Source organism: Schistocerca nitens, chromosome 8 (genome assembly GCF_023898315.1).
Source record: "Schistocerca nitens isolate TAMUIC-IGC-003100 chromosome 8, iqSchNite1.1, whole genome shotgun sequence".
Classification (NCBI taxonomy): Eukaryota; Metazoa; Arthropoda; class Insecta; order Orthoptera; family Acrididae; genus Schistocerca; species Schistocerca nitens.
In genome coordinates this window covers 629362836-629377752 of record NC_064621.1, presented here as the reverse complement: position 1 = coordinate 629377752, position 14917 = coordinate 629362836, and positions in this window count along the sequence as shown.

Here is a 14917-nt window from a genome sequence, read left to right as displayed (position 1 = left end):
TGTGTGCCAGCCAGTCCGCTGTAACTAGCTCTGACGTCATAAATGTTGCGCAATACTTTAAAAATCAAATAAATAACCTAAAATGTTTCTAGCATGTCAGGAGTAATACTAAATTAATATGTGTTGAATATCAGTTCGATAACTTTAGCCATTTTCGAAATTTGGACGTTTTTCTGTAAAAATCATTGACGCAACAGAAAAGAGCTAGAGACTTCAAAATTTATAATTGGATTCCTTTTTCATAAATATTTAATAGAAACTGTCTTCTGGATCTCACAATTTAAGATTTTAGTTGAAATTCAATATTTTCTGGTTTTTGTCTTAAAACTTAAGGAAGCAAGATAGATTAAGTAGGCTAATAAATAAGGCTAGGATGTTTATATTTAAGTAGCTTCGAGATCCGCTATAACTATGAAGATGTGAGAAGTTTCATTTGAATACCTATAAAACTATAGCGATAGCGTATCTCCAAAGGGCCAGGTCAGAGCTCGTCTACTGCGTGCAGTGTAATTAAATTAATTTTCTCGCCCAAAATATTTAACTTAGCCACGTCAAAATTTTATTATCAATACTTACCTGTGTGCTGAATGCACATTTAAATTAAGAGCTTCATCGGCCATCAGCAAGAGAAGCTATGATTTATTAGGTAACTTACAGTGGTGCATTACTAGCCCAGCGGCTAGTCGGGAGAGCCGATTTGATCAGGCGTTCCCTTAGCCGGCCGCGCCGCGGCTTTATATATAAGAACGCTGCGCGAGGAAGGAAGGCCCCAGTTCTTTCCAGACGCTGAATAGCACGCCATCTGTGTCGGGAGTCGCGTCGCGTCGGTATCATTGCTAGAAACAGCCTCGGATGCCGTATTAAGTTACTCGGGATACGTGTAACCATGAATCATTTTCGAGTGAGGTGTTAATTCTGGGTTGACTTAAATTATCGATCTTCAGTTTGCGTATTGTCGTATTTTCACGTGCCGCCGCGGGACAAACATTCTACCATTATTTAGCGTGGCGTTTGATGAACCTAATCATCAAATTATGGCGAGCATTCATTTAAACATTTAATTTGGACATTTATAGTTGCATCAGCGCAATAGACTCTGAACTGCTCTGTTACTTAGATTGTGTGGATTGTTTTGTTTTCATCTGTGACTTTCAGAATACAGAACGTTTTTTTCACGACTGTTTTTAATTAGAAATCCCAGACAATCTCCTAATTCCTCAGAGCTATAAGCTGTAACTATAAGTGTATTCTCAGATAAAGTGGGCACTAGGAATTCTAATTACAGGCTTCACGTTTTACTAATCACTTTCTGGTTGCCAATATTGTAGTTAGAGAGCCAGTGTTGAGAACAGCGAAAGACAGCATAAATAACATTCTAAATAATAGGAACATTTTTAACAACAATAATTCCAGCCGCCGCCGCACATATGGTTAATCGGCCGGGAAATGCAGTGTTTCAACAAACAACATATTTATATAACCAACAATTATTTTCCAACCTGTCGCCCCACATATGGTGCATCGGCCGGGAAATAAACTGAGTAAAAGTGAAAGTGATTTTTAACTATTCGGATTCGCGAGTGAAATGCGACAAGCAACTGAGCATAGAACAGTGAATGTGTTACGTGCGTATGTGGACGACGCAATTGGATTAACAACTCCTCTGGATTGACGGAGCTGGCACTGAGTCTAGCGGCGCTGCCGGCATCGCGAGAAGCCAGTTTCGCCTCACCGCAGTCGTCTGCCGGAGCCGCGCCTGCAGTTGCGGGCCACGCAAACACACAACAGCCGTCGGAGTGCCGTCTGCAATTCGGTCGCATCAGTAATCCTGGTACGCCACGCCGGCAACGCCATACGTCGTGCAGAAGGAACTAAGTTAAGTGAAAAGCTGTTAAAAATTTTACTAACCTGCACTAGAAGACTGTCGGCGATGGAACCGCCAAAAAGAAACTGAGGTTAAACTTATATCAGAACCTATGTCTGTTGAGGAAACTGTAAATCCAGACAACGGTTCAAGTGTAAATATGTATGATAATAGTAATGTTGAGGTGAAATATGAAGTATTGTCTCCTGGCAGTAGTGTGAAAAGGGGCAATGATTCACTAACAGAGACCCCTGTAGTAAAGCAGAAAGCAGAAATTGTTAATTTATTGGATGATAGTTTATCTGATGAGTTAAAAACGAAACAGTCATCAGAGATGATAGAGTTTAAGAAGGAGAAGTTAGCTATGACTAATCAATCAGAAGTTTCATTTAGTTTTGATGATTCTGGTGTTGGAGCTAGTTTTTCGTCACCTGAGTGTGAAAAGAAACCAGCTAGTGAGCAACCCAAAGATACTGGGGCTATTGATTTAAATGTTATATTACAAGTAATAGTTGCCAGTAATGCAAAAATGACAGCTGAATTGAAGTCTGAAATAAGTGAACAGGTCAAAAGCAGTAATGCTGAATTAAAGTCTGAAATTGTGGCCAGCCAAACTAATTTTAATAAACGATGGGAGGTAATGGACGATACCTTCAAGGCTGGTTGCAATAAGTTCAAAGAGGATCTGGACAGTTTGAATTATAAAATTGATTACAATCATGAGGATATTAAGAAAAAGGTTGCTCAACAATTTTCTGAAATGTATAAAACAGTAAAATCCGAAGTTGCTGAGGTTCGCAAAGACTTCCAAGTGGAAGATGCGAAGCTGGAGCACAAGTTAACAGAAAAGATCGAGGCGCAATCTGAACTGTGCTCAGATAGGTTTAAAGATGTTAATATAAAAGTAAACATATGTCAAGCAGAAGTAGATGCAATCAAATCTGATACTACTCATGTTGTGCAAAGAGTAGATAATGTTGAAATGAGAGTAGAAAATATCAGTACTAACATTGCTAACATTGAGAGTAAAGTAGCTTCAGTAACTTCTGGTAATGGTAGTATACAACAAGTTGTAGCTGCAAACACCGCTTTTATCGGGTGTCGGCAGTTCTTGCGGTTCGATCCAGATAAAAATTTCCACCCGTTAGATTTCTGGAACGATTTTGAAGATTTGATTCCACCAACTTGGTCTGAACGAGAGAAAATCTCATTTATTAGAAGCCATTTAGCAGGTGACGCCATGCGTTGGTCAGCTGATGTTATGTTGAAGTGTAAAACATTAGCAGAATTTAAAACAGCTTTCATTAATGAGTATTGGTCTAGCAATAAGCAAAATGAAGTGTTGACAGAATTTTGGAGTGGAAAACGCTTCAATACAGGCAAGGAATCTATTAAAGAATTTGCTAGGTCAAGGATTTCACGTTTGTCACATTTGGCGGAAAAGCTAAAACCGGAAATGATAATACTAGGTCTTGAAGCCAAACTGCCATGGTATTGGCAAACTAGAATTATATCTGCCCCTAGAGACAATCTGGATCGTTTCATTGAATATTTGGAACGTGTAGAACGTGTTGCTGCCAATGAGGAGCAAGCACGTAATAACAGAAATGCTAATAACAATAATAGTAATTTTAAGAACGAGCAGAATGGCAATGTAAACATCAGAACCGTAGGTGTTCGTCATCCTAAGAGAGGTAGGAATTGGAGAAATAATTATCAGAACCAACAATGGCATCCAAGTGATAATAATTTTTCAAACAAAATTATGCATGTAAACAACAGTACGGAAAGCAATGCTGTGCCAGTTAACTATAATGGAAATAAAGGAAACAGTAGTAGGCCGAGGCAGGAAAACTAGTTCCCGTCTATGAGGATGCTGGCGCTCACCAGGCGGTTACTTTTCCTAAGCCAGTAATTACAGAAATTGGTAAGACAGATCAGAATACTCAAACTGAACATGTGGATCAAGTGTCGGTAGCATCTAAGGATACAACAGAAATATTAGATCACTCACAGTATTTGATAGATACCGTGTTAGAGACGCTTTCTAAATGGGAAGAAAGAGAGAAGGCGCAGCAGTGTAATGATAGGGAACAGCTACAAAATATTGAATTGTCAGGTGAAGAAGCAGAAGAAATTCATGCTTATATTTACGATGAGAATGATGCACTCTTATCTAAAGTGCCTGTGCAGGATGTTGATAATGTACTAATAGATTTAGGACAGGAGATTAGTGAGAATGTAGAGGGTAGCCTGTTGGGGGTCGATGAACCCAGTAGCTGTGACCGGTTGTCACTTGAGAAGGAACCCGACGTCTGCCGGAGCCGCGCCTGCAGTTGCGGGCCACGCAAACACACAACAGCCGTCGGAGTGCCGTCTGCAATTCGGTCGCATCAGTAATCCTGGTACGCCACGCCGGCAACGCCATACGTCGTGCAGAAGGAACTAAGTTAAGTGAAAAGCTGTTAAAAATTTTACTAACCTGCACTAGAAGACTGTCGGCGATGGAACCGCCAAAAAGAAACTGAGGTTAAACTTATATCAGAACCTATGTCTGTTGAGGAAACTGTAAATCCAGACAACGGTTCAAGTGTAAATATGTATGATAATAGTAATGTTGAGGTGAAATATGAAGTATTGTCTCCTGGCAGTAGTGTGAAAAGGGGCAATGATTCACTAACAGAGACCCCTGTAGTAAAGCAGAAAGCAGAAATTGTTAATTTATTGGATGATAGTTTATCTGATGAGTTAAAAACGAAACAGTCATCAGAGATGATAGAGTTTAAGAAGGAGAAGTTAGCTATGACTAATCAATCAGAAGTTTCATTTAGTTTTGATGATTCTGGTGTTGGAGCTAGTTTTTCGTCACCTGAGTGTGAAAAGAAACCAGCTAGTGAGCAACCCAAAGATACTGGGGCTATTGATTTAAATGTTATATTACAAGTAATAGTTGCCAGTAATGCAAAAATGACAGCTGAATTGAAGTCTGAAATAAGTGAACAGGTCAAAAGCAGTAATGCTGAATTAAAGTCTGAAATTGTGGCCAGCCAAACTAATTTTAATAAACGATGGGAGGTAATGGACGATACCTTCAAGGCTGGTTGCAATAAGTTCAAAGAGGATCTGGACAGTTTGAATTATAAAATTGATTACAATCATGAGGATATTAAGAAAAAGGTTGCTCAACAATTTTCTGAAATGTATAAAACAGTAAAATCCGAAGTTGCTGAGGTTCGCAAAGACTTCCAAGTGGAAGATGCGAAGCTGGAGCACAAGTTAACAGAAAAGATCGAGGCGCAATCTGAACTGTGCTCAGATAGGTTTAAAGATGTTAATATAAAAGTAAACATATGTCAAGCAGAAGTAGATGCAATCAAATCTGATACTACTCATGTTGTGCAAAGAGTAGATAATGTTGAAATGAGAGTAGAAAATATCAGTACTAACATTGCTAACATTGAGAGTAAAGTAGCTTCAGTAACTTCTGGTAATGGTAGTATACAACAAGTTGTAGCTGCAAACACCGCTTTTATCGGGTGTCGGCAGTTCTTGCGGTTCGATCCAGATAAAAATTTCCACCCGTTAGATTTCTGGAACGATTTTGAAGATTTGATTCCACCAACTTGGTCTGAACGAGAGAAAATCTCATTTATTAGAAGCCATTTAGCAGGTGACGCCATGCGTTGGTCAGCTGATGTTATGTTGAAGTGTAAAACATTAGCAGAATTTAAAACAGCTTTCATTAATGAGTATTGGTCTAGCAATAAGCAAAATGAAGTGTTGACAGAATTTTGGAGTGGAAAACGCTTCAATACAGGCAAGGAATCTATTAAAGAATTTGCTAGGTCAAGGATTTCACGTTTGTCACATTTGGCGGAAAAGCTAAAACCGGAAATGATAATACTAGGTCTTGAAGCCAAACTGCCATGGTATTGGCAAACTAGAATTATATCTGCCCCTAGAGACAATCTGGATCGTTTCATTGAATATTTGGAACGTGTAGAACGTGTTGCTGCCAATGAGGAGCAAGCACGTAATAACAGAAATGCTAATAACAATAATAGTAATTTTAAGAACGAGCAGAATGGCAATGTAAACATCAGAACCGTAGGTGTTCGTCATCCTAAGAGAGGTAGGAATTGGAGAAATAATTATCAGAACCAACAATGGCATCCAAGTGATAATAATTTTTCAAACAAAATTATGCATGTAAACAACAGTACGGAAAGCAATGCTGTGCCAGTTAACTATAATGGAAATAAAGGAAACAGTAGTAGGCCGAGGCAGGAAAACTAGTTCCCGTCTATGAGGATGCTGGCGCTCACCAGGCGGTTACTTTTCCTAAGCCAGTAATTACAGAAATTGGTAAGACAGATCAGAATACTCAAACTGAACATGTGGATCAAGTGTCGGTAGCATCTAAGGATACAACAGAAATATTAGATCACTCACAGTATTTGATAGACACCGTGTTAGAGACGCTTTCTAAATGGGAAGAAAGAGAGAAGGCGCAGCAGTGTAATGATAGGGAACAGCTACAAAATATTGAATTGTCAGGTGAAGAAGCAGAAGAAATTCATGCTTATATTTACGATGAGAATGATGCACTCTTATCTAAAGTGCCTGTGCAGGATGTTGATAATGTACTAATAGATTTAGGACAGGAGATTAGTGAGAATGTAGAGGGTAGCCTGTTGGGGGTCGATGAACCCAGTAGCTGTGACCGGTTGTCACTTGAGAAGGAACCCGACGATAATAGTAAAAGTTGTTTAGCTGTAACTAGTGTTATGCCCGGTCTGGAGGCGCAGAATCGCTCAGACTACAGTAATTTGGGTCATGTTCAGCAAACTAAATGTAATGAAGTTGTGCGGTGTTTCGATTTGAAATTAATAGACCGACTGGAAAAGGCAGCTGAAAATGTAATTCAGGAAACCCCTACACACTGTGACCTAAATGTAATGAAGACAGATGTCGATCACTTTAGTTGGAGACAAATCCAAAAGGAACTATTGGATGAGTTTGAGGAACCACCTGTACAACCTAGAATAAGCTACCCTATAATAATAGTGAATATGTTGGGTATCAATGTACGTTCTCTCTTAGACAGTGAAAGTGAAGTGAGTGCGATATCTCAGTCCTTCTTTGATGCATTACCTGGTAAATACAAGCTTACAGTAATGAGGGTATCAGGACTAAGAATAATTGGTGCTACTGGCAAGATGTCAAAAACGGTAAAGCAAGAAGCTTTGCTGCCCTTTAACATTAATGGTAATTTAATTGATCATCCATGTTTAATTGTAAATAATCTCAGTATTGAAATTTTAATTGGCATAGATTTCTTGTCGAAATATCAGAGTGTTGTTGACTTTGAAAGAAGCCAGTTAAAAATGGTCTTGCCGATAACCGGAGTAATTATGGTACCTTTTATTGATAAACATGTAGTAACTAATGACGACAATTGGGAGCTGCCTATACGAATTCTGAAAAATAGGATATATTGGGACGAAAGCGTTAATCTTAGTAACAGTAAGCTAAACACAGAAGAAGAAGAAGCACTTATTTTGGACAAAATAAAAGCTAAATTGCAGGAAATCGATAAAATTTCAGCGAATCAGAAGGAAGAACTGAGACAGGTTCTAAAAAGGCATCATAAGGTATTTTCAGATCGACGTGGCGTGGTCAAAGGTTATGAATGAATGCTGTAGGGAGGAGGTTGTTCTATAACCTCCACACAGTGTGGCAGCTGTACAGTCCCAGCTGTGTGAGATCTTCTTTCCTTTTCAGGTCTCACTCATTCTTCATCTTTTCTATCCACCTAAAATTTCGACGTCTTCTTTCCAACACCTTAAATTTTCCGTTATGGTTATCAAGCCATAAGTTCTGGAACCATTCTATCCACCGATTAGTGAAGAAAAAAAAACTAATGTGACAAACCTAACAGTGACATAAACAATAGAGAAGTACAACGTAATTAAGATATAAGTGTATTAGAGTAACAATTATGTATATAACCCTGGTAATATTATAAGTACAAAGTGTTGTTTTATTGGAAATGGTCCACCAACAAAAAATAAATAAATAAATAAAAGTTCGTTTACAAGCAGGATCTGAAGTGGCAGTGAAACCTATTGTATGTTGTAGAGCTAAAAATTAATAGTAAAAGAGATTGCTTAGTGTTATGAAAAATATGCAGACAAGTTGTAAGAATAAACTCACCTTGTGTAGCAAGGAATGGCAGTGTAATAGAATTGAACAGTGTTTGTGGTTGATACGTGAAGGACACGTCCCTGAAGAATTTATAAGGTTGAAGCTGGCCGTTATTTGGTGTAGTGTGTGACAGGACACACCTACATGTATTGAGGTTATGAGTTGGAGGCGTGAATGCGACCATAGGTACCCTTATGTTAAATGAGACAGAGCAGCTCATGGTGTCCTATAGGTTTAAGGAATTTAGCATTACGCTCGTCCATAATTACTTGATGCACTTTAGTGGTAGGTCGAGAGAGACTACCTCTACTTTCAGCGTCCGATCGAGTGGAAATGAATTACCACGTGAGCAAACTGATCAGCTGCAATACACTATAGATATGAAATAAATGTGCTATCCTGTGCTTTAAATTTTAATGGAGTGAGTATTACTTACGTTCATACACTAGCAAAGTAAATAAGTATCATAATGGCAGACCTGAAACATTATTTATAGCTCAGCAGAAATACACTTCGATGAAATAAGTACACAATTGCAGATGTGGAACTGACACAACAGCAGAGGACCAATAAGTGGAGTTAGTAGTCAACTAAACGTAGTGTGTTTTGAACACTCAGAACTGTATTATTACCAAAAGTTACTCACAGGTACAAAGAAGCTGAGAAAACTACTAATCAAATATACTCATACTATGTCTAATAATAATGTAATCAGAGATGAGTCAGCTAAATGAATAAAATACAAATGTATCAGGAATGTACCGAGCATTGGTTCAGTGTTCCTGCCCAGAAATAATAAATTGAAATTAAGTAGGATTCATGATTGTATGCCTTGAGCATAGATTTTCTCTAGTACGTGACTAACGGCGTTTTGAGCCATTTGTTTACCGATTTTATGACAGTTAAGTAACCGTGAGAGTAAAATTGAAAAAGTTCTCTTAACTTTGTTCCAGCGAAATATTGAAGGATAAAATGTATATATCCCCATTTCATTGTGACCCACCCTTAGATGTTAAGTGAACAGAGTCTGAGGCACTATTTTTGTTTGTTCTACAGGACAAACCAGATAATGGCAGCCTGGTAGCTGCGTGAAAGCTTAGAGTGACTTGGACACAACTCACAGTGACCCCTCCCCTTTCCCCATGTAATTTGGAGTGAACGTGAAGGACGCACACCATAGCAACTTCCCCTCCTCTACCCTTGTGAATGGAAGTGTAGGACGCCAGCCAAAGCGGCCATAACCACGTGTGTAAAAATTATTTGTGAAATTTTCTTTCAGGTTTAGAAAAGACGGCTAAGATATAATCATCTGTTTATGTATCATGAATAACTTAATTTCTTTGAATTTGTGTATGTAAAAATGTATGTAATGGATTTAAGATTCTCATAATTTTACATATTTTTATATGTTTCTTATTTTTTGTCTAAGGCAATATGTAAGCCAAGGTGTTTCATTGATTTTGCTTAAATTTCGAGGGATAATGTTGCTTGAGAGGCAGTTAACATGCCAACAATTTAAATAGTTGAAGTAGGTAATCAGTTTTCTTTTAATGTTTCTACATGTTTACAATTCAATTTTAATTTTCATAGGAAGTTAAGCTGTACTCTTGCTTCCCTTTTCGTAATTAAATTTTTTTTCGTTCATTAACATTCAAAAACATAAAATTTAAGTAGAGGGTGATGTAGGGAAGCAGCCTACTCATGCCATAGTAAATTCACATCAGTCTTTCCATTGTGTGCCAGCCAGTCCGCTGTAACTAGCTCTGACGTCATAAATGTTGCGCAATACTTTAAAAATCAAATAAATAACCTAAAATGTTTCTAGCATGTCAGGAGTAATACTAAATTAATATGTGTTGAATATCAGTTCGATAACTTTAGCCATTTTCGAAATTTGGACGTTTTTCTGTAATAATCATTGACGCAACAGAAAAGAGCTAGAGACTTCAAAATTTATAATTGGATTCCTTTTTCATAAATATTTAATAGAAACAGTCTTCTGGATCTCACAATTTAAGATTTTAGTTGAAATTCAATATTTTCTGGTTTTTGTCTTAAAACTTAAGGAAGCAAGATAGATTAAGTAGGCTAATAAATAAGGCTAGGATGTTTATATTTAAGTAGTTTGGAGATCCGCTATAACTATGAAGATGTGAGAAGTTTCATTTGAATACCTATAAAACTATAGCGATAGCGTATCTCCAAAGAGCCAGTTCAGAGCTCGTCTACTGCGTGCAGTGTAATTAAATTAATTTTCTCGCCCAAAATATTTAACTTAGCCACGTCAAAATTTTATTATCAATACTTACCTGTCTGCTGAATGCACATTTAAATTAAGAGCTTCATCGGCCATCAGCAAGAGAAGCTATGATTTATTAGGTAACTTAAAGTGGTGCATAACTAGCCCAGCGGCTAGTCGGCAGAGCCGATTTGATCAGGCGTTCCCTTAGCCGTCCGCACCGCGGCTTTATATATAAGAACGCTGCGCGAGGAAGGAAAGCCCCAGTTCTCTCCAGACGCTGAATAGCACGTCATCTGTGTCGGGAGTCGCGTCGCGTCGGTATCATTGCTACAAACAGCCTCGGATGCCGTATTAAGTTACTCGGGATACGTGTAACCATGAATCATTTTCGAGTGAAGTGTTAATTCTGGGTTGACTTTAATTATCGATCTTCAGTTTGCGTATTGTCGTATTTTCACGTGCCGCCGCGGGACAAACATTCTACCATTATTTAGCGTGGCGTTTGATGAACCTAATCATCAAATTATGGCGAGCATTCATTTAAACATTTAATTTGGACATTTATAGTTGCATCAGCGCAATAGACTCTGAACTGCTCTGTTAGTTAGATTGTGTGGATTCTTTTGTTTTCATCTGTGACTTTCAGAATACAGAACTTTTTTTTTCACGACCGTTTTTAATTAGAAATCCCAGACAATCTCCTAATTCCTCAGAGCTATAAGCTGTAACTATAAGTGTATTCTCAGATGAAGTGGGCACTAGGAATTCTAATTACAGGCTTCACGTTTTGCTAATCACTTTCTGGTTGCCAATATTGTAGTTAGAGAGCCAGTGTTGAGAACGGCGAAAGACAGCATAAATAACATTGTAAATAATAGGAACTGGTTTAACATTCTACAAACCTAACTTTTATATAAACAACATAAAATTGATAAAATTCTATCCGCCGCCCCACATAAGGCCTTAATGGCTGAAAGCTTTAATTGCGGGAGTCTTTTTGTTGTGCCTACCTGTGACTCAGCATCTTCGCTGTATGGTGAATGGCAACTTTCCTTCACATAATATCGTCAAAAGAAAGATAGATTGATGATGTTCGGCAACTTTCCTTCACATAATATCGTCAAAAGAGAGATAGATTGATGATGTTCAAGGAACACAGCTATAGTGTCTCCTATCCGTATAGAAGCTAACAGACAAGAAAGAGACATCCGAGAAGCAACGATTTGCACTTGCTTTCTAAAACAAAACAAACAAAATATCTCTTAGAATGGATTACGATCAGCCATTGGCCGACGCTATATCTTTGAAATATTATACATGAAATAGTAATTATGTTTCCACAAATTAATTTACAAGAGTTATTTGGATTTGAAGTTATTTACAGAATATAAATATATAAGTGCACTTTTTTGTGCTTTCCGTCGGTTTTGCCATTTAAAATTTTATAAGAATTTACGTGGGTCTGTCCATAAAATGCTTTAAGTTCACTCGCTCCTTTTTTAGAGGGTAAAGTAAAAAGAAAATTTTTAATTTCGTTAAAATCCGAAATGGTTATTGTCAGTCCTTTTAAATTCCTAGTGTAAAATAACTAGGCCGCTCCCTTCAATGGTAAATGATGTTTCTAATTACCAGCTGTTTTAAATTACCAGACATCCTGTCCGTCCACTCAACAGCATTTGCTGGCGCCAGTCGAGATGGAGTTACCAGGCCCAATATCGTCTGTACAAAAGATAGCTTTGGAACCAACGAAAGCATACTCAGAGTTTCAAAGATCGTCTACGAGAGACCACAGTAAGCCAGATTAATACGTGGCGGAGGCCCCACAATTTATTTTTCCAATTTCTAAAATATCTGCCGAGCGGAGTGGCCGTGTGGTTTGAGGCGCCATGTCACGGTCTGCGCGGCCCCTCCCGCCGGAGGTTCGAGTCCTCCCTCGGGCATGGGTGTGTGTTGTTCTTAAGTTACTTTAAGTAGTGTGTAAGTCTAGCGACCGATCACCTCAGCAGTTTGGTCCCTTAGGAATTGACACACATTTGAACATTTCTAAAATACCTGAATATGGCATTTTACAATAAAAAAATTCCTACTGAAATTTGTTGAAGTTACATAAGCGGCCAACATATGACACCACAGAATCTTCAGCTCTAGGGAACTTAGCTCTCTAGTCAGTTCGCCTGTATGGATAGCCAATATAAACTACTGGCCATAAAAATTGCTACACCACAAAGATGACGAGCTACAGACGTGAAATTTAACCGAAAGGAAGAAGATGCTATGATATGCAAATGATTAGCTTTTTAGAGCATTCACACAAGGTTGGCGCCAATGGCGAGACCTACAACGTGCTAACATGACGAAAGCTTCCAACCGATTTCTCATACAGAAACAGCAGTTGGCCGGCGTTGCCTGGTGAAACGTTGTTGTGATGCCTCGTATAAGGAGGAGAAAAGCGTACCATCATGTTTCCAACTTTTAGAAAGGTCGGATTGTAGCCTATCGCGATTGCGGTTTATCGTATCGCGACATTGCTGCTCGCGTTGGTCGAGATCCAATGACTGTTAGCAGAATATGGAATCGGTGGTGTCAGGAGGGTAATACGGAACGCCGTGCTGGATCCCAACGGCCTCGTGTCACTAGCACTTGACATGACAGGCATCTTATCCACATAACTGTAACGGATCGTGCAGCCACGTCTCGATCCCTGAGTCAACAGATGAGGACGTTTGCAAGACAACAACCATCTGCACGAACAGTTCGACGACTTTTGCAGCAGCGTGGACTATCACTCGGAGACCATGGCTGCGGTTACCCTTGACGCTACATCACAGACAGGAGCGCCTGGGTGCACGAATAGCAAAACGTCATTTTTTCGGATGAATCCAGGTTCTGTGTACAACATCATGGTGGTCGCATCCGTGTTTGGCGACATCGCGGTGATCGCACATTGGAAGCGTGTATTCGTCATCGCCATACTGGCGTATCACCCGGTGTGATGGCATGGGGTGGCATTGGTTACACGTCTCGGGCACCTCTTGTTCGCACTGACGACACTTTGAACAGTGGACGTTTCATTTCAGATGTGTTACGACCCGTAGCTCTACCCTTCATCCGATCCCTGCGAAACCCTACATTTCAGCAGGATAATGCACGATCGCATGTTGCAGGTCCTGTACGGGCCTTTCTGGATACAGAAAATGTTCGACTGCTGCCCTGGCCAGCACATTCTCCAGATCTCTCACCCAATGAAAACGTCTGGTCAATGGTGGCCGAGCAACTGGTTCGTCACAATACGCCAGTCACTACTCTTGATGAATTGTGGTAACATGTTGAAGCTGCATGGGCAGCTGTACCTGTATACGCCATCCAAGCTCCGTTTGACTCAATGGGCAGGCGTATCAAGGCCGTTATTACGGCCAGAGGTGGTAGTTTTGGGTACTTATTTCTAAGGATCTATGCACCCAAATTGCGTGAAAATGTAATCACCTGTCAGTTCTAGAATAATATATTTGTCCAAAGAATACCCGTTTATCATCTGCATTTCTTATTTTTGTAGCAATTTTAATGGCCAGTAGTGTAGCAAACATAGTTCGGCAAATAAAAAAATAACATCTACATGTAAAGCCTTATTATTACAAGAGACAAATCTATTTTTCTCTCTTCCCATCACCTCCCACATCATCAAGCATACATGTTTGTGATGCTTCATGTCATCATTAAGCTATGCGGAAAATACATCGTTGGTCACTAGGGTGAGGCTCGAAGGTTTAGTATTTTTTTTTGCGTCTTTCTGGCTAAAACTTATTGTAGAATGTACACTGCTTATCCTGGACCGCTAGCAGAGCTACAGAATATTAGGAAGTGGCAAGTAGCAACAGTTCAATAAAGCGTGAGGTGTAGCCTTTGTGTCTAACAAGGTACTGATCACAGCTACTCAGTATTAAGGAGAAATCAATGAGCATCAGGTTGAATTATACTCAAAACTTTTCCTGTTCCGTTCGCATCACATTGTTTGAATCAATGTAGATTCACCACAACTCTTTTATAGCCAACGTGAGCCCCGTTCCTTTGTTTTTGTGTAACTGCTCTTTTCTTCTGGCTTGGTTTACACTAATTGCTGTTGAAAAAGATTTAAAACTGCGTGGAAATGATCTGTAATACTGCGATACAGCCTGGTACGGTAAGCGAGTTACTCGTAGAGTGTGTTAACCGTGTACAAATGCAATAAACATGGTTTCAAAGTTTATACTAATATACTTTGTGCCTAGTGTACTCTAAATATCCCCAACTTTCCTAACTTACCTATTCGCTTAATATTTCTTCACTTATAGGAGGGTTTCCAAGAAAAGTGCAAGTGTATAAATCGATCCAGTTTAGTACACAGACTCTTACCAACACAGAACAAAATAGGTAATAACTACACAGTAAATATTTCGACTATACACCAATATAAGAACATTTTTCTCGTGCTGACACGATTAACTGCTCGACTGATTCGAAAAGGAATTAGACGTGGTCAGAATTTAAGTGTTCATTTATTGGTTATTTAGCCTGATCAGATTAGAACAATAAGGTCCTCCCTTACATTGTAATTATGTACATTTGAG